The sequence below is a fragment of the Anser brachyrhynchus genome (assembly GCF_964034855.1).
Source record: "Anser brachyrhynchus genome assembly, chromosome: 1".
Lineage (NCBI taxonomy): Eukaryota > Metazoa > Chordata > Aves > Anseriformes > Anatidae > Anser > Anser brachyrhynchus.
Genome location: NC_137694.1, coordinates 124,807,615 through 124,826,498, shown reverse-complemented (window position 1 = coordinate 124,826,498; position 18,884 = coordinate 124,807,615). Strand labels below are relative to the sequence as shown.

The window sequence follows — 18,884 nt, the reverse complement described above, 5'->3', positions numbered from 1 at the left end:
AATAGAATATAGGCGTAATAAATATCATATTTAAGGATGGTATTTAAAATGTATTTTCTTCCTGTATGTAAATTCTTTTACAATGGTTTAGCTGTTTCCTTCTAGTCTTTTTTTCCTAACAGCGTTGTATTTAGAAAAAAAAAAATGAAAAAATAGTTCTCCAAGATAGAGCAGTACTGTATGCTTCTGCAAATATTAAGCAGAAAATCAAGAGGAGACAAATATAACAAAACTGAAAATAATATTATCACAGCTGTTCCTTTCACCATCACAGGTGCTATTGTTCACAGGAACACATTGCTTTATCTTAAAAAGCTTGCTTTCCACCCAAAACTGAAGGGAAGAAGGGAAGAAAAAAAGGGGGGGTGGAGGAGGGTGTGAAGAAAGGTTTAAGGAGGGAGTTTAATTATAGAATTACAGAACCACAGAATGGCATAGAATGGCTTGTGTTAGAAGGGACCACAAAGATCATATAGTTCCAACCCCCCCTGCCATAGGCAGGGAGGACACACACTAGATCAGGTTGCCTGGGGCCCCATCCAGCCTGGCCTTGAACACCAGGGATGGGGCATCCACAGCTTCTCTGGGCAACTTGTTCCAGTGCCTTACCACCTGCTGAGTGAAGAATTTCCACCTAGCCTCTAATTCAAATCTCCCCTCTTTTATTTTAAAATCATTCCCCCTTGTCCTGTCATTATCTGATTGAGCAAAGGATTGCTCTCCATCTTTCTTATTAGCCCCCTTCAAGTACTAAAATGTTGCAGTGAGGTCCCCCAGAGCCTTCTTTTCTCCAGGCTGAACATCCCTATCTCTCTCAACCTTTTTCCATAGGAGAGGTGCTCCAGCCCCTTGATCATCTTTGTAGCCCTCCTTTGGACCCACTCTAACAGCCCCACATCTTTCTTGTGCTGGCGGCCCCAGACCAGGACGCAGTACTCCAAGATGGGCCTCACAAGGGCAAAGTAGAGCGGGACAATCACCTCCCTTGACCTGCTGGCCACTCCTCTGTTGATGCAGCCCAGGATGCAGTTGGCCTTCTGGGCTGCAAGTGCACACTGCTGGCTCACGTCGAGCTTTTTGTCCACGAGAACCCCCAAGACCTTCTCTGCAGGGCTGCTCTCAATGAGTTCTTCCAGTCTGTCCTCATATCTGGGATCGCCCTGACCCAGATGGCGGCACCTTGCACTTGAGTTATTAGGTTCAGGTGGGCCCACTTCTCCAGCCTCTCCAGGTCCCTTTGGATAGCATTCCTTCCTTCTATTATATCAACTGCACCACTCAGCTTGGTGTCATCTGCAAATTTGCTGAGGGTGAACAGTCCAATGCAGCAGTCCAGTCAGTGTTTTAGTTTAGGTGAGAAAGGTATTTCCAAAGTGCATCTCTTCAATATCTCCACAGGCTCTGTTTTTGTTTGCATTATAGAGTGGTTGTGGATTGTGTAAATTTGATACGTCTGGGGGGAAGCCAAAATGAAAGATGCTCTCCAGAAACATACCTGACACTCTCCAACTGCTAATGGGATTAGTCCTAAAGACCAGACTGATTAGCCCAATGTAAAACCCCTGAAATACATGCTACATGGATGTTGAATCCTCAGCACCAGCTGTTTTATTCTACACATTTGTTCCCAGTGCACTGCACTGCAGCACTTGCTAATGTAGATATAGCCTGATTCTCTTCCTACTTTATGTAGAGTTGCTGATCCATCCCTCACATAGCTGTTACATGAGAGCAGTTGTAGAGGATCCCAGTATGAAGTAGATAAGAAACAAAATTCCTTCAGGGAAGGGAAAGTTGAAGCTACATCTTAACAATTAAAACCACTCAGTTTAGAGAATGATCTTGAAATGTTACAAAGAGAACCTGTGGGCAGGAGTACAGAGAGGAAACTGGATTCCTAAAAGTGAGGATTCATCAGTAGAAGACAGCTCTTCAGAAGACGATCAACTTTATGTGCCCAGGCAAACTGTTCAGGAACAGTTTTAGCAGAAAAAGCATGGATGCAGGTAGAAGCAGACAATGTCTTTGCATTCTCTATTGTTTTTTGGTTTTGTTTAGGAAAAAATAAAATTGTTAGAGGAAAGAAGCAGTCACAGAAGAGCACTGCTTCTTCTTCCACTGCATAAAATTTTTCTCAGTGACATGAATCTACATTTATAGTTTCTTATATATTTCTGCAGTATGAGGGTGGGTTTTTTGTTTGTTTTTTTGTTTGTTTTTGCTTCTGTGTTTAGAAAGGCTGGGACAAAAGTATCACCATTTGCAGACACAGAGTCAGGCAGTGTGGTGGCCTGCCAAGCCACTGATACCACATATGCTGAAATGCTTGTTGCCCAGTCACATAGCACTTGTACTACAGCCAAGAGGCTCAAGAGAAAAACAAATGTGCAACAGTTCCCTGGGAGAGCAAAGCTGACATCACCAAGACCTTCACAGTATCATCTACCGACAACAGTGTGAAACCTAACACTGTTTGTTGGATGTTTCTGAGATAAGTGCAGTAAATTTTGAAGATATGCAATGATCAGTGTGAACAGTATTCCTTTTGGTAGTGATCCTATTCAAAGATAAAAATTTTATGATGTTTTGGAACTACAAGAATGGAACATTTCTGATTAAATAAAACAGTTGTCTTTTTCCAAAGAAACATACCTAGCATCCTAGGATGGAAGGCAAAGTGGTTGACAAAAGTAAATGGACAAAGAAATCTTTGCCATTTAAGAGCACTTTGCAAAGGAAGCTGCCTGGCTTCACTGTAAAGAATTACGTTTCACTTAATACTGCGGTGAAATCCGGAAATAAGTAGCATTGAGAGAGGCAGAAAAGGTCCTGTCCTAGGATTCTCTGTGACAAGTCTTCTCACCCAAATATCCAACACATTCCCCAGAAACCACCTCTTGTTGTCCTAGATATTGTCCTTTCTATCTTGTTCAAATCCTGCCTTAATGTTTGCCTGCTTCTTAAGGGAGGAGGTAAATTTCACATTCACATTAATTTTCACATTCTCTTTTGGGGAATGTGAAAAAGAGGGCTGATTTGTTTCTTTTTGGGTGCTTGTGTCTTACCAAAAGTTAATAAGACTTCAGTGCCTAGTGGTCGAAAATCTTGAAATGTTTAAAATCCTCACCCCACCCACCTTATTCTGTATGTTTTGCAAATTCAACTTGCAGAACAGGATGCTTCAGATTTGCTAGCTATTCTGAAATCATTATTAAAACCAGGGATAGAATAAAGTAACACAAATAACAGTGTATTTTATCAAAATATAAGCATGAGAAATAAGTTGTTATGTCTGGGAAGAAATAAAATTATAGAGAATATATTAACATATCATACAGCTCTCTTTTGGTCTGGTTTGTCTTCCCAGTGATTTCTTTGTTCCACTCACCACTTTTAAAGACAAATTTACATCCATGGACTTTATTTAGTCCTAACAGCTGATTTCATTAGAGCATCAAGCTGATGTCTCAGGTCTTTTGCCCGGTCATGCTGGGGATGTTTGTTACATAAAAATAACTTTGAAAGACTCTTTTCTTCTAGGCAGACTAAATAAACATAGTAGTTAGTCAGTGGCAAATGCATTCTTACATGATTTTAATGATAATAATAATAATAATAATATTCTAATTTTGATTACCATAAACAAACTCTCCTCCTGACCAGAGAATGTGGTATTTCTCAGCTGCCATATGTTTATATAATAGTTTGTAACCTATTTTACACAACTACAGATGAGAAAAAGAATACTTACTGCTTGTCCACAAGGAATTTGCAAAAACTGGCAAGCAATTATATGGGAGATAGACTTTTTTTTTTTTCAGTAGCTTACTGAATTGGGCAGGTATGTGATAACTAGTAGATGGAGTCAATATAAGACATTGACACTGTGAAAACCCTTAATCATGGGGTTAATGAATGAATGAATCATCATTCTTAAATCACAGAATCATAGAATGACTTCAGTTGGAATGGGCCTTAAAGATCATCTAGTTACAACACCCCTGCCATGTGGGGCCATCCTTAGCTGCCTTATTAATCTTTTTATATTTTTATTGATTCTGTAGATATTTCTGATGTATGCAATATCAGTTTCCAATTTCTAATTAAGAACAATTCTTTCTCTTAGCTGTTATACCTTATTGCAAGATAAGCATATTCCAAAAGCCCTTCTCTGTGTGAAAAATGTAGAGGCACTTAGCTTTCTTGAATTATCCAGGATATGTAGTCATTGATCATGTAGTACAAGGAAATGAAAGAATAAGGAGTATAAGATTTATAGAAAAATCTATGATTTCACTTTATTATGCTTATAATCTAATCTGTTTGTCTGAAATTCACCTTTGTGGTAGCACTTCACAAGGAAAGCACGAGGCTTTTGAAGAATCCCTCACAGCTGATTGAGCTACTGATTCCTTCATAACATTTGTCCAAGTGTTGATGGACTTCTGCAGATTTTATTTTTAATGAATTTTTACACCAAAACTAATTCCACCTTCTTTCAAAAACTTGTACAGAGGACATAAAGAGACCTTACCAAATATGACCTTTTTCCTGAAGGCAAGAAGTGTTGTCATTGCTGTCAAGGAGTTCTATAGTAAAGACAGGTATCAAATAAATGCATGCTTGATCTTTGTATAGGTGTTGTACAGAGCAATTTTTTTTCAGGGAACCTATGATGATGATGTTCCTGAAGTGCTGCTTTTGTCACCTTATACTTCTGCCAATGAAGTTGCTAAGTTGCTTCTTAGCTTCTCTAATACTGCGGGTTTTATTCTGAAATTGATATCCTTAGGCATTGCTAAATAAATACAATTTTAAAATTGTATAAGAAATCAGTCTTACAAATTGAAATTCTGGATGATTTCCTCAAAGATTTCTTTAAAAGTTTCTTGGAGGACATACAGATATTGCAAAATAATTTTCAGGATTATCAGAAAGTATTTCTGAAATGTTCAGAAAGGTAAAAGGACCAAGAATAAGTGTTTAAATACTTTCCATCTGTGGTACAAGCATCCCATGTTGTGTTCTCAGTGTGAGGTAAGCATAAAACAAGGTCTTCCTTTGGGTCTCAAGAGTAAGTACCGGTACATTTTTCTGATGTTTAAAGAGAGAAAAAGTCATGACACAGCCTTTTTTATTTATTTATTTTTTTTAGCAGCAGCAGAAACATTAATAGTGTTTCTCCCCACTCTCCCAACTATTTTCTCTTATTTATTTTAGATATTATAGGAAAGTAGTGGTTTTGTGACTTGTGTTGACTCTGGCTGAAACTGGACAAACAGTTAGAAGTTGCTGAGATGAAGAATTGTCAGGCTGTCAAGCAAACTCACGATGATTATCTAATTTATTTTCTAAGAGAAGGAGTTTAAAATACAGGTGAAGTGGTAGTTGATAAGAGACTATCAAATATTTCACACATCTCTGTCCCTGGAATATAGTCAAAATTATTCTACAGTAAACATGTTACTATGTGAGCTCATGGAGCTGACTTGCAATGTCCAGGCCCTGTGTTGCTTAAAAACGTGTTCTGCCAAACTGTTTTGGATCATCCGCACTAGAAGCTGATCATGACAGCTCTTACGTGGAAAGTGCTAGCCATTTCAGCATGCATCCAACATAGTTCTGTCTGTTTTCCATGCCTCACTAGTAATAACAACAATAGTACTCATTCTAGGAGGAACAGGAGTTAAGAGTCCTTTGGTCATAGTTTGGAATATATCTGAAGGACAACAGAGATGAATCAGGATACTTTTATTTCTTGTGAATTAATTCAAATAAATGCTTATTAACCTTGTGACCTTTTGGCATAGTAGTGTGATAGTTTTAATGCTAAAACAGAAATTACTAATATGCCTTTTTCAAGGTCTGAATGTTTATTTATTTTGGTGTTGAAATTGTTTATGCTGTTGACAGGCCATGTATCCATGCAGGTTTTGGCAATTGATTTTCTTTGAGTGAGTAAATAATGAAGTAATTTTACTTTGTCTGGGCCTTAATCAAAAATAGTTCCTATATTTTTGCTGGGAGAGGCTGCATATTCTTAATTTTCAACAGGTTGTGTGTGCACTGATAAACTATTCCTGCAAGCAGAAGCGTCCTGCAAGAGTCACCTGTCCCTTCTGTTACTTACATATATAATGTCAACAAACACTATAAGGTGCATTTTGCTAGGGTCATACCATTCTCATGATAACTGATTATATCAGGTACTGTGTTGTATCAGGTACCATCTGTTGTTATTAAAGACCTTAAAATTTGTCTCTGTCTGCTGCGATAGGGTATGAAAGTAGATTGCCTTCCATTTTAAGGAGCAGTAGTTCTGTTTACTTGAAAGGAATAACACCACATTATTTTTTCCTACTTGTATGTAATCTAATTTCTTTCTAATCAATTTCAGTTGAAAACTCTTTAGGATTAACAGCAAGCTAGAATAGTTTCATTGATTTCAGTGGAAGTACATCAGTTTACAACCAAATGAGGATCTAGTCTTTACATTGCCATGTCAGAACACTAAAGTTTTCATATTCTCAATAGTGTATATATTTTATTGCCAGAACCAACCCTGCTGAGGGGAAGTAAAATGTAAGTAAAAATCTAGTGACTTCTGAAGGGGAGGTTTTTAAAAATATTTTAGAAGCGTGATGGAAAATCATACATAGATTGTAAATATCCTTTTTACTCTTTGAAAATGAAAGCTGAACATTGAAATGTGGTTTTCAGTAAAACGTGAAACAAAAATGGTGGGTAAGTTGTAGCTGAAAAAGCTTGTCTTAAGTTTCATTGTGTAACTTCCTCTGAGAAGGTGACTGAGCACATATTGCCTCCTCTGAACCAAACTTCTTCCAGCAGAGGAAGAAGAGAAGAGGTGAGAGTTTGTATCATCCTATTTAAAATAAAGGGACTAAGTGAGTGTGTGTTATATACTGAGGAGAATGACCAGCAAAAACAAGTAGATATTAAAATGTTCCAGTAATGATTCAGCAGCTAAGATTGCATGTCAGAATAAGCTTTGTATGAAAAAGAAATTCCATTCTTTTCTTAAAAATCTTTTCTTGAAATTTTCACACAGAGTTGTGGAATTGGATAGAAATAGCAGAGCAGCCTTTTTATTGTACTTCACAGGGATTCTTTGTACAGCACTTGTTTTATACATCTCCAGACAGCCATTGCCCTTTTTCCTAAGCTACTTTACATCTGCTTTATCTATTTCCATCAGTAGGTCCAAAGCCTTTACCAAGCATTAAAAACATCTAAAATTTAATATGTAAAAAACTATATGTTTAAGCTTTCAAAATTACTGGCACAAAACCTACCCGCACAGAGAGGTAATGCCAAAGTCTCATAAATGCATGTTTTCTTCCCACACCAATACCATTTCGTTTGTTTGTTTGTTTTTTACCCTTAATGTTTTGTCATTTCCTCTCCCATTTTGTCTTCACACGGATCAACATGCTTCTGTGCCAGATTTCTCAGTGATCAGTGAGAATAGTTTCCTAAGGCTAATATGATGAGAAGTCTGAGTAAAGAGAGATGGGGTTGCATGTAGATTATTATATTTTCTAAAATAAACCTTGTATTGTAGTCAGAAGAAAGGGTATGTATTAACCAGGTGGCTTAACTTCGTTGCTTTGTTTCTGCAAGACTGAATAAATTCTACCCACTTCAAAACTATTTGTATAGGGCATTTGTAGCCATTGGAGTGAAGGAAGAGAAAAGATGCCAGTAAAATTGCTATTAATACGCAGATAAATAATGTTGCTTAATATTAAAAATCATAGAAGTTTTTGTATAAGTCTTGCCATTAGGGAAGATCACTGACTTAGTGCTTTTATCAAAAAGAAAGCAGGATCTGAGCTTCAGCAATTCTGCATTTTGCAAGAATTCTGTCAAAGCAGAGAAAATCAAAAGCTGCATTGTTTGCTTGCTACTCCTATGGCTGAGATACCGTGAGAAACAAGCAAAGTTATATTAGGAGTTTTAAAGGTGAGTGAAACCACAGTTCGATCAAGCAGTAGGCCAGCTGCAGACAGAACTGGTATTCTGTGGAAAATCAATACTCAGGAATTCTCTCTTTCAAAAGGTAGCAAAAGAAAGCTGAAGCTAAACCAAAGAATATAAAGGTTTTCTGGGGGTGAAGGGGTGAGAGAAGTCCCAATACTGAGATAGACAAATTATCAATTGGAAAAATAAGTTGATACCTGTTACCTACACCTTTCCTCCATTATTTGTTCTCCTGTGAATTAAATGTTATATTCTAAGAGAAGCTAAAAGCTATTCTGTGATATATTGCCTATTATCTAAGTACATAGACTGAGAAAATGAAACATGTTATGATTCATTAGTCCCTTACAATCATAAGCTCATTAAATGAATCTGTTCCAAACCTATTGTGGAAAATCCCTGGGCAAAATGAACAAAATAAATATGTTTGCATAAGCAGTATCAGGGTTTTCGATGACTTCCATGTGATGTTTATTCAGCAAACAGGCCCAGTATCTTTTCTGCATTATCAGTGGCTTAGATGCATCCAGTCTGTGAAGCTCACTTTGTAATCTGACATCAGCATGCAGCGTTCCAGGTTTCCTGTGACTTTGGACAGATTATTATTCCAGCTTTTAGCTTTGTCCCTTCGACCCTTACCCTGTTGAAAGCCTAGTTAAATAGATACAAATGGTTCCTGAAAAAGGAGAAAATTGCACAACAAAGTTTATTGCCAAAGTGTAAAGGCTGAGAGCAAAGCTGCAATCATCAACAAACAGGTCTCAACTGGGCCTCTACACTCAAGGAATGGGGGCTAAGAAGGTTTAAACTTTTTACAATTATATGAATGGTGGGTAGTAGTATAGAGGAGAGAAACTTGTGGAACAGAGGTAGGCATCAGAATACTTACTGGTTTTATGTGCTATATGTAATCAGAGATACAGCAGTAATGAAGATAAAGCCAATAGTCACATCATAAAAGTCACATAATGACTTTAAGTCTTACACAGGTGAAACCTGTATCATCTTTTTTGAAATACCGACTGAGTTTCATTGATTTTTGGTTCAGTGTCAGACATTAAGCTTTCTGTGTGCTCCAGAGGCTTGCAATTCCCTTTTGTCTTACAGTTTGTTTTGATGCTGATGGTTGTTGCTGTTCTGCTTTTTGATTTTTCAGTCTTTGTTTTTCTTTATTTAGTCTGTGAGGTCATTGACAATGGATTCCAGAATTGGTGTGAGAACTACAGATCCTGAGGTAAGTACAGCTCATACAGTTATAATGAAAATCCCTTTGAATTGAAGGAACTGAAGAATATATCCTACTTACTTTGGTGGGAGTAAAAAAGAATATGAACAGAATTACAGCAGTCAGGGAAGAACAGGAACTGCTGCTGACCAGGAGTGCTGCAGAACACTTTTCCTAGCTGTTTCCCTCATTAGGTAAGGATATCCAAAACAGCCATGAAAGCCTAGGGCACAGAAGGTCATTTAAGATCTCAATTCTGTCTTATTTGAGGGCAGGGGGGCAGTGGAGAGCCTTGAACATACTGAGGCTTATCTTTTTGAACTTTGTGGTTAAAACCAGAGACAATACCTGATTAAGAATCATCTCTTCTGCCTGAAAGTTCTGGGGAAGGAATATATTGAGTTCTCTTCTCCAAAAGTTACTACATTTTTTTTCTTGAACCCTGGAATTTGAGATCCACAGGGGATAAATTTCCAGAAGAAAAAGCAAAAAGGAAAGCATAGTGTTTCGATACACTTAAAGATGTTTCATTTATCATGATTAAAGCATTCTGTAGATGTAAGATTATCTTGACTCACTCAAATGTCTCCATTTAAGACATTTTATGCCTGTTTTGTCTCATTCAGATGAGATGTTAGCAAAGTACCATGCACTCAGAATCTAAAGAAGCTAGTCATTGAAGCAGTACTTTAAAATATTCAAACTTTCTCATATCCAGAAATAAGCCTATAAACTTCCTTTTTCCTCTGTGCCTGATAAAACCAGTCAAGTGAACAAAATTTTACTTGTATTTATTTTTTTCTCAAAACCATAATTTTCATAAAGGCAGTGGAAGTGATGGGAGGTAAAGGGGGTTGATATTGTTTTTTTTGTTGTTGTTTGTTTGTTTTCCTGATCAGAACAGTCATTACTAGTTTTTATAGGAATGTTCATTTAACTTCTAATTGGTTCCTCTCTGTTGTGTTAATTTTCAAGGTTAAAAACAGCCACTCATGAAGATAAAATTTGAATGTTAACAACTGTCTTCATACAGTGGTAAATTCAGTTTTTATTACAGCATAAGCCTAGTGGACTGAAGCTTAGACAATCCCTAGAAGAGCAATCCTTCTACACTATCTCCAGGAGTGGGATGTTTCTAAAACACAACCTGAAAATCGTAGGGAGTTGACTGGAATAGCACAGGCCTGACCATTTATCTTCATAAACAACCAAAGTATAGACTTAGAGGCTTTATTTGATGGGAACTCATGCCTTCCATTCTTGATGATTTCAGCAGAAGTAATAGATCCTCCACACCATGCACAGTTGAGATTGTTTAACTTAACAGGATGAAATTCTGCAGGGATTTTTATTGTTTAGTGTGATGTTGAATAGACCCATTACCACATCCTTATAATAGCTGTAACAACTAAGTGAAATGACACCATTGACAAGTTTTATCCTCAAATTAATATTTTCTAATTCTTTTTAATGCTCATTTTAGGTATTTGAAGTAGACATTTCATTGTCATTCCTTATTATTATTGGCAGTTTCTGTGAAGTGTTAGAAATGGATGAATCCAAGAATACTGAAAATCTGAAGATCCATATTGCAAAAGCCTTTTTGATTTTCTCATCATTTGCCACTTCACAAATATCTTTGACATTCCTAACATGGAGAAGATTATCTGAAAAATAATAATAATAATAGTAATACCTTTACACCATCACCTGTTTTCAGTGTTTGACTTTAGTGTGAGGAAATTTAATTGTTGAAGTAAGTGAAGCTTGTAAAGCTTGTGATTAATGTATATTTTAATGATCCATGCTAACAGTAGCATGTATTATTTTGTATACAGTATCATCTCCTTCTATGAATAATAAATGTCAAACAACTAAGCCCCAAATGTCATTTGGCTTTGATTCATTAAATTGTTCTTTTTCCTAATACAATTTTAATTGAATTAGCAATCTAAGAAACATGAAAATCAAAACTAGATGCTGAGATGTTACATTATGAAAATGGTTGTGTCATTATTAAATAAAAATAATTTTATTTTAATAAAGTGATGCAAAATAAAAATATTTTAATTAAATTATATTTTAATAAAGTATAAAATGAGTATGTGAAGAGTTCAAGAGAACTAGTAAAGTATCCTGTTTAAATTATCACATATCCCATTTTCAGAAAAGTACTTAAATGTCATTAGGTACAATCATTTGACAGATGCAAACAGCATATAATTGTATTTGTAACTGTTTATATATAACCAGTCAGTTAGAAAAGAGGCATGACAAAGTTATCCTGCTACTTAAATGAGGAGATCTTGAATTAAAACCATGTATTCTCTGGCATCATCCACTGGCAAAGAAAGATACAAGTTAGAAATTAATATTAGAGAGAGACAGAGAAAGAGAGAGATCAATTCCTTTCAGTTGCTAATAATGCAGGTAATTAAGATTCTGGATCATGTCCCAGAGTTTTGGCCAGAACTGGTTTTTTGTGCTAGAAAAGAACAGTGAACTCCTGAACAGTCTGCTCTTCAAGTGAGCTATTGTATAACTCACAAGTAAATGGTGTCATTTGCAATTAATTCACATAAATTGTGTTAACTTTCTGGCACCTCCTTCTGCACTTCCACATAAGGTTTTTCATAACTTCAGTGAAACCAAAAGAGTAGCAGTTTGCCAAGAAAGTGCTAGAAACAAAAAGTTCATAATAGTAATTCTATTTATATATATATATATGAGAGGTACAGAGAGAAGAAAATACAAAAGATAAAGTCTAAAAGAGTCATAACCTGTTTAAGCTTGTTTCTCTTTTCAATTAACTTGTTAAAAAACATAAGCAAAACAGACAAACATGAAATATTACTGGGGGTATCTAGTTAAAGACTGTAAAGATACTGAAGTGGAAAATGATAACACTCCCTTTTTATGTATAAAATTAATCTTTTTTTTTGTCAGTCAAGTAAATGAAAAAATATATATATTCACCTTGATTAAAACAAACTTTTCAGTGGGATTTTCATCTTTTTCTGAATCCCACTGACTGATTTAAATATGGAATCCAAAGTGGGTCAAACTTTTCCCATGACTGGCATTTTCTGGAGCTTTCTGAAGATGCTGCATATCTCTGCCAGGGATAAATGATGTTGTTAGTAGAGTTCTTTTCCTTTATTTAAATCACAAATCTGATTCTGAGTCTCTTCATTATCTATTTTGCCAGTATACTGTTCAACTGAATTACATCTGACAGTACTATCTATAAAGAACTGCTGCTCTCAAAGATGACACAGCAGACAAAGGTCCAGATTTTTCTCAATAGGTTGCAAGGATCATGCTTTCTGAGAACCTGACAGTCAGATTGTAGCTTCCTATTATATTACTGCATCATCTGAGTAAGTGTAGCTGCATGGTACCCTTTCTTTATTCAGGGCAAACCTATGATATTTAACTTGAGCAGTACAATTGGGATTAGCTGATTGTGAACATGAGGTGAAATTCATCTTAAATAAAAGCAGACAGTCAAAATAATTCAGTCTCACTACAGACAGTCAATGGAGAGAGACACCCTTGCCATCATTCACCTCGTCCTAGACTCCTGCCCTAGGATAAGCCTAGAAGTTTTTGTCTGGAAAAATTCTTGGTTGGTTACTGTAAGACCTTCATATTCCTGAACCCTGAAACATTTTTTTTGACGATGGTGCAGCCTGCAGGATGTATACAGTCCACAAGAAGATCCCATCTGTCATACAGCTGGTCTGACACTCTGCTCCCTAGCTGAACCTTTAACAACATATTGGAGTGGGCAGAGGCTTAATGAATTGTTTCTGGCATCTTATGTTTTCTATCCTGTTAAGTGGCCAAAACTCTTGCATTTCTGCTGTATGGTAGATGCAGCCAGACTTGTTAACTGTGATGTTCATCTATCCAGTATATATGCACCATTTCATCATGTATTGAACTTTCATCTCTTGATTATCCTCTTCTGCTTTGTCTTTACATGGACCAAATGCACTAAGAAAAACAATGTTCTAACACTTTACTCCCACAGTATTCACTCTCTAACTGTAGCCATAATTTTTTTCCTAATATATTAGCATGACCATTCTGGAAAATCATGGGACATAGTCAGATATCTACACTTTAAAAAGGAGGTTGATAAATGAGTAGCTATTCACACATGGAAAGGGTTGGCATATCCGAAAGGATATTTAGAGGAAAAAGTCTTCACACTGTAAAACATGATTACAGTGAGAGGTTTTAACAAGTTTGAAGAACCTAAAAATCAGTAGATGATATTCTGCAATTTAACAGGTCAAACTACATGATCACAGTGGTCCCTTCAGGTCTCAAAATCTATACATCTTTATTTTGCTCATTTTTCCCTATTGGAAATGGATTTCTCTAGAAGTGATTAAGCTGCCAGACTAATTGAGGTTTAGGTTAGCCAAAGAGTTTGAGCTGTTACTGGGAAAGGAAGTAGCCCACATTAGATCAAAGTGATTTCGGCAGCTTGCAGAAATTTAGATTTGTAAATACAGGGAAGAAATATGTGAAAAAGTCAGTCACTAGAAATATGTGCAAGAGAAGGAAAAGAAGCCTGACAAGTAAGAAAACTGGAAAAGGGAGATAGTAGATATTTATTTAGCTGTGGTACAGAGATTTCTGTGTCTGTCAGATACTATTACGTCTACACAAGCCTGAAGGATTGTAATGCTGTGATTAACAGACTATTACTGATTAATGGACTATTACTATCAGGCTGAGAGAATTGGGTCTATTTATTCTGGGGAAGAGAAGGCTTTAGGGAGGCGTTATAGTTATAGCCTTCCAGTACACAACGGGGGCCAACAAGAAAGCTGGAGAGAGACTCTTTATCAGGGATTACAGTAATTGGACAAGGGGGAAGAATTGCTTTAAACTAAGAGGGTAGATTTAGACCTACCCTCTTCTTCTTTAGGAAGAAATTTTTCATTGTGGGGGTGGTGAAGCACTGGAACAGGTTGCCAAGAGAAGTTGTGGATGCCCCATGCCCGGAAGTGCTCAAGGCCAGGCTGGATGAATCTTTGGTCAACCTGATCTAGTGGGAGGTGTCCCTGTCCATGGCAGAGGGGTTGGAACTAGATCATCTTTAAAGTCCTTTCCAATCTAAACCATTCTGTGATTCTATGATTCTGTGATTATTTGGTTTGCAATTGATATTTACTATTTCTATAATTATTACAGTTTTGGTCTTTATGAAAGAAAAAATATTTTTGTTCAAAACTGGAAAGGTTAGTCAGAGATTTTTGGTCTCATATTTTGTTTTAGTTTCTGAAGGTCTGGAAGGCAAATGGTAAGAAAAGTAACAAAACTATTCTCTGAATTTAGCTCTCAATCCCTGTGAAGAAAGTCAGAAATAGCTGATCGTCTTTGCTAAGAGTCTAGTGTGTGTTCAATTGCTTTCAGCCACAGTTGTGAATTAACTTTGCCTTGAGAAGCAGTTTTACACATTTGAGTCAGTAATTGGCTATGAATAGTCTAATCACTGCTACACATGGAGCACAGGGGTGCCAAGAACAGGTTTTTTATTGTTCCTTTGGAAAAGGAACACATGCCCACAGCTCACAAGGTAGAGGGTTGTAAAAAATACTTGGCAGCCACACAGAAATCATCTGAACACAAGCTAGCACCCTACCTTATGAGATACTCAGCAAATTTCTAGCCTGAACTTCAGCATGACTGCATATAGAAATCATCCTTCCTCATCTTCTACCCTCAAGTCTTTTATGTTCTTGCTCATGTGTATCTACAGTATATTCTTCGTACTTGTCTCTCCTCCATTTACATCATCCTAGCAACCCTGTGGAAAGTATGTTTCCACTGTGCATTGAGCTGACAAAAATAGAAGACCTATCAGGCCTGCTATCATGTTTTCATAGCTGGGATCCCACAGCAGCACAGGGCTTAAGACACCAGCAAGATGGAGTTCAGCTGCTAGCATCTTTTCTAACCAAAGAACTGAATTATTGATGAACAGAGCCTGAAGCATTTAAGGCTAAAATATGTTATAAATCATATGTCAACAGATGACCCCAAGCTGAATATATAGCTGAATTCATTTCAGTTTCATGTGACGTCAGCATTGCCCGTTGCATGAGTTACAGCCTTGCATTCACTCTGAGGCTATCTATTATCTAATATGTCTTACTTGATTTTCAGTTTCAGGCAGGCAAATTGACCATGTATACTTGCTTGTGTCAGTAGCTAATTTTAGGTAGCTAGTCTAATTGAAGATGTTATGCTCCTTTAGCTTGTCAAATACAAATTCACATTTTCTGATTAATGTGATTCATTTGTATTAGATTTGACTTGACAGAATGACAATGTGTAATATAGAATACAGGGATGACAGGGTTCTCAGTCTCCTCTGTCACATTTCATTATGAATTGTCTAGTCAAGGCTGTGGCCCACAGTATCTTGCCCGCAATATGGTAAAATTTGAACAGTATTGCAGCCATATATGGTCTACACAATATGTTCTCACAGGTGGCTATATGCTTTCAGAAGGGTGACAAGTTAAACAGCTTTCTTATGTTTGTAACACTTATATGTAACTGACTCTCTGACATTTTGATGTGACTGAAAAATTACTGAGAACATGTGGAAGAAAAAGAGAAAATCCTTGAAAGAAAGCTAAACAAACTTGAATTAGTACAAAATAACAGAAATATGGAATATGGAATGGGGAAAAATACAAGGAAACTAAAAATAAACAAACAAACAAAAATTACATTGGTTGGTGGAGCAGGGAATGCAAAAGGTGGGGAAAATGCAACAGTAGGCAGAAGTTGAAAAATGTGTCAAGAAATAAAAGAAAAACGTGACCTCAAATAAAAGGGTACTGGTAACTTCAACAAAAAATAGGGAAAAGCAGTAGATAATAGAAAAACACTCCATAGTGGAGTCCATGGGGTATTAACATTTATGAGCTCATCAGCAAGAAGAAGCTGCGTGCCAGGGTGGGTAGAGGGTGATCTGTCAGTCCAGCACCTCTCAGAACTCAGGCAGCAGAGGGAGACAGGAGGTGAAGAGCAGAATCTCTCTCTAAGATCACAGACAGTATTAAATGCACGTTTCTAAGTGGGAGGTTATTTATTCTGTGGCTTCCATAGGTCAAATGCCTTGTGTACACACAGGATATGTTAAATACTCAATTTTCCTTGCCACTACAATCTTCTTTTTGACTGTGTCTAACATTGTGTTGCACGTGTTTTGCATTGTGTAAGCATGTAACACCACGCGCTCAACAGATTAATCTGCAGTCAGTCCAGCCTGCCCAGGCCCATTGGTACTGCTGTGCTACCACTACAGATCTGCATGTGTAGGCAGTCACTGACTCATATCAACATTCATGTTGGAAGGAGCTTTAAGACATCTCTAGACCAACTTCCTGCTCAAATTAGGTTCAGCACTGAGTTCAGGTTTTGGGGGGCTTTGTCCAGTCAAGTCTTTAAAGGACAAAATGTGTCTCCAAGGATACATGACTCTAAGATGCGCAGATTAAAGCCCCCATCTCCTCCCTAGCACGGGAATTCTTTTCAAACCCCTTCTTTCCACCCTGCCAAGCTGTATGTGCTTCCTAGTCCCATGCTTACTAAACCTTCCTTTCATACTGGGAACTTCTATTCTGATTTCCCATTCTGCCATCTCTTCCCTCATTTCACATGTATTTCTGTTCCCTACATTTCTATACTGCCTCTGGGAAGGACGTGGTGGTTGGGGGTCTGACACCTGTTGTTTCACGGAGGCAACTGAGCAGTTTCCAGCCTTACTCACACAGATTTTATCAGACTGACAGTAACAGAACATGACCAATTTCTTTGTGTGTATCATCAGGAAAAGATTTTAAAGTTTTTGGTATGGAAATTTGAGAAATGTTCTTATTTTCCAGTGTAGACAAACTGCTTTTAAAAATAGATAAAAAGCATTTTGTCTGGTAGAGGAAATGCATGGAACAATTATGATTTCCATCCATTGTTCTGGAAATGTTTTTTTTTGGCTAAACTGTCTTATTATAGAGTACCTGGAGCAGCATCTATCTCAGTCTGGTATCCCCAGCAGGCTTTGCTCAAACTCAGTTTGCTGATGATGTTAACAAAGATGTCACAAAGTGGCACTTCAAGGGGCTTGGTAACTGTCAATAAAACTGAAAAAAATGGATGAAATTTCTGGTCAGTACAGAAGTTTTGCACTGGTTGAGATTTCACAGCTCGTGTTTTCTTCTGAGAAGAGTAGTTGCTGCTTTTCATGGGGTTGTTTCATTTTCATAGAGTCAGTATCACAGAATATTGGAAGGGACCTTAAAGATCATCAGACTCCAACCCCCCTGACATGGGCAAGGATGCCACCCACTAGATCAGGTTGGCTAAGGCCCCATCCAGCCTGGCCTTGAACACCTCTAGGGATGGGGCATCCACAACCTCTGTGGGCAACCTGTTCCAGTGCCTCACCACCCTCACAGTGAAGAATTTCCTCTCATGTCTAGTCTAAATCTATCCCATTTTAGCTTAAGACCATTCACCTTTGTCCTATCATTATCTACTCAAGTAAAGAGTCACTCTCAATCCTTTTTATAAGACCTCTTTAAGAATTGAACGGCCACAATGATATCTCCCCACAGCCTTCTCTTCTCCAGGCTGAACATCCCCATCTCTCTCAGCCTTTCTTCATAGGAGAGGTGCTCCAGCCCTCTGATTGTCTTTGTAGCACTCCTCTGGACCTGCTCTAACAGCTCCACATCATTCTTGTGCTCCAGGCCCCAGACCAGAATGCAGCACTCCAAGTGGGACCTCACAAGGGCAGAGCAGAGGGGGACAATCTCCTACCTCACCCTGCTGGCCACTCCTCTGATGATGGTTGCCATGACCCAGATGCAGCACCTTGCACTTAGACTTGTTGAACCTCGTTTGGTTCACACAGACCCACTTCTCCAGCTTGTCCTGGTACCTCGAATGGCATCTCTTCTTTCTTTCATATAAACTGCACCACTCAGCTTGGTGTCATCTGCAAAATTGCTGAGGGTGTACTCAATCCCCTCATCTATGTCATTGATGAAGGTATTGGAAAGCACTGTTCCGAAGACAGACACGCTTTGACATGAAATGGTTGATAGATATGAACATGCATCGGTCTTCATTGTTTGTTTCTAAAGCCCTCAGTAAGACACATTAATATAATAAAACACTTGTGGAATAAGAGTCTTGAGGATATTTTCTTTAATCAAACTGTTAAGACATATAGGAGGTAAAATAGATCTAAGATAAGAAGGTCCTGTCCCCAGTCCCTTCCTTCCAATGTGCAAAGTGAATAAGACTGCTGAATGCAGCTTTTAAACATTTCAAAATCACTCTTGAACATTCAGCCATTTGCAGTGAACTGCAGAGATCTCAGTATATTTGTTGGTAAATAGGAATTATTACAGCAATAATTCCTGTGCTCTATCTTGTGGCCATTACCCCTTGTCCTGTCCCCACAAACCACTGAAAAGAGGTTGGCCAAATCCCTCTGTCTCCCACACCTCAGGTAGTTATACACATTGATGAGATCCCCTCTCAGTCTTCTTTTCTCTCGGCTGAACAGACCCAGGTCTCTCAGCCTTTCTTCATAGGGAAGATGCTCCAGGCCCCGTAT

The 18,884-nt window shown here is 37.7% G+C and overlaps 1 long non-coding RNA gene across 1 annotated transcript in view; it reads left to right on the top strand.

Moving 5' to 3' along the window:
* LOC308187747 overlaps positions 1-12,008 on the top strand; it is a 31,777-nt gene extending 19,769 nt beyond the window's left edge. Inside the window, exons 4-5 of the long non-coding RNA XR_013944889.1 lie at positions 9,179-9,235; positions 10,710-12,008. This is a non-coding gene — a long non-coding RNA (uncharacterized lncRNA). The remainder of the gene's footprint in view (positions 1-9,178; positions 9,236-10,709) is intronic.
* Positions 12,009-18,884: the final 6,876 nt, after the last annotated feature.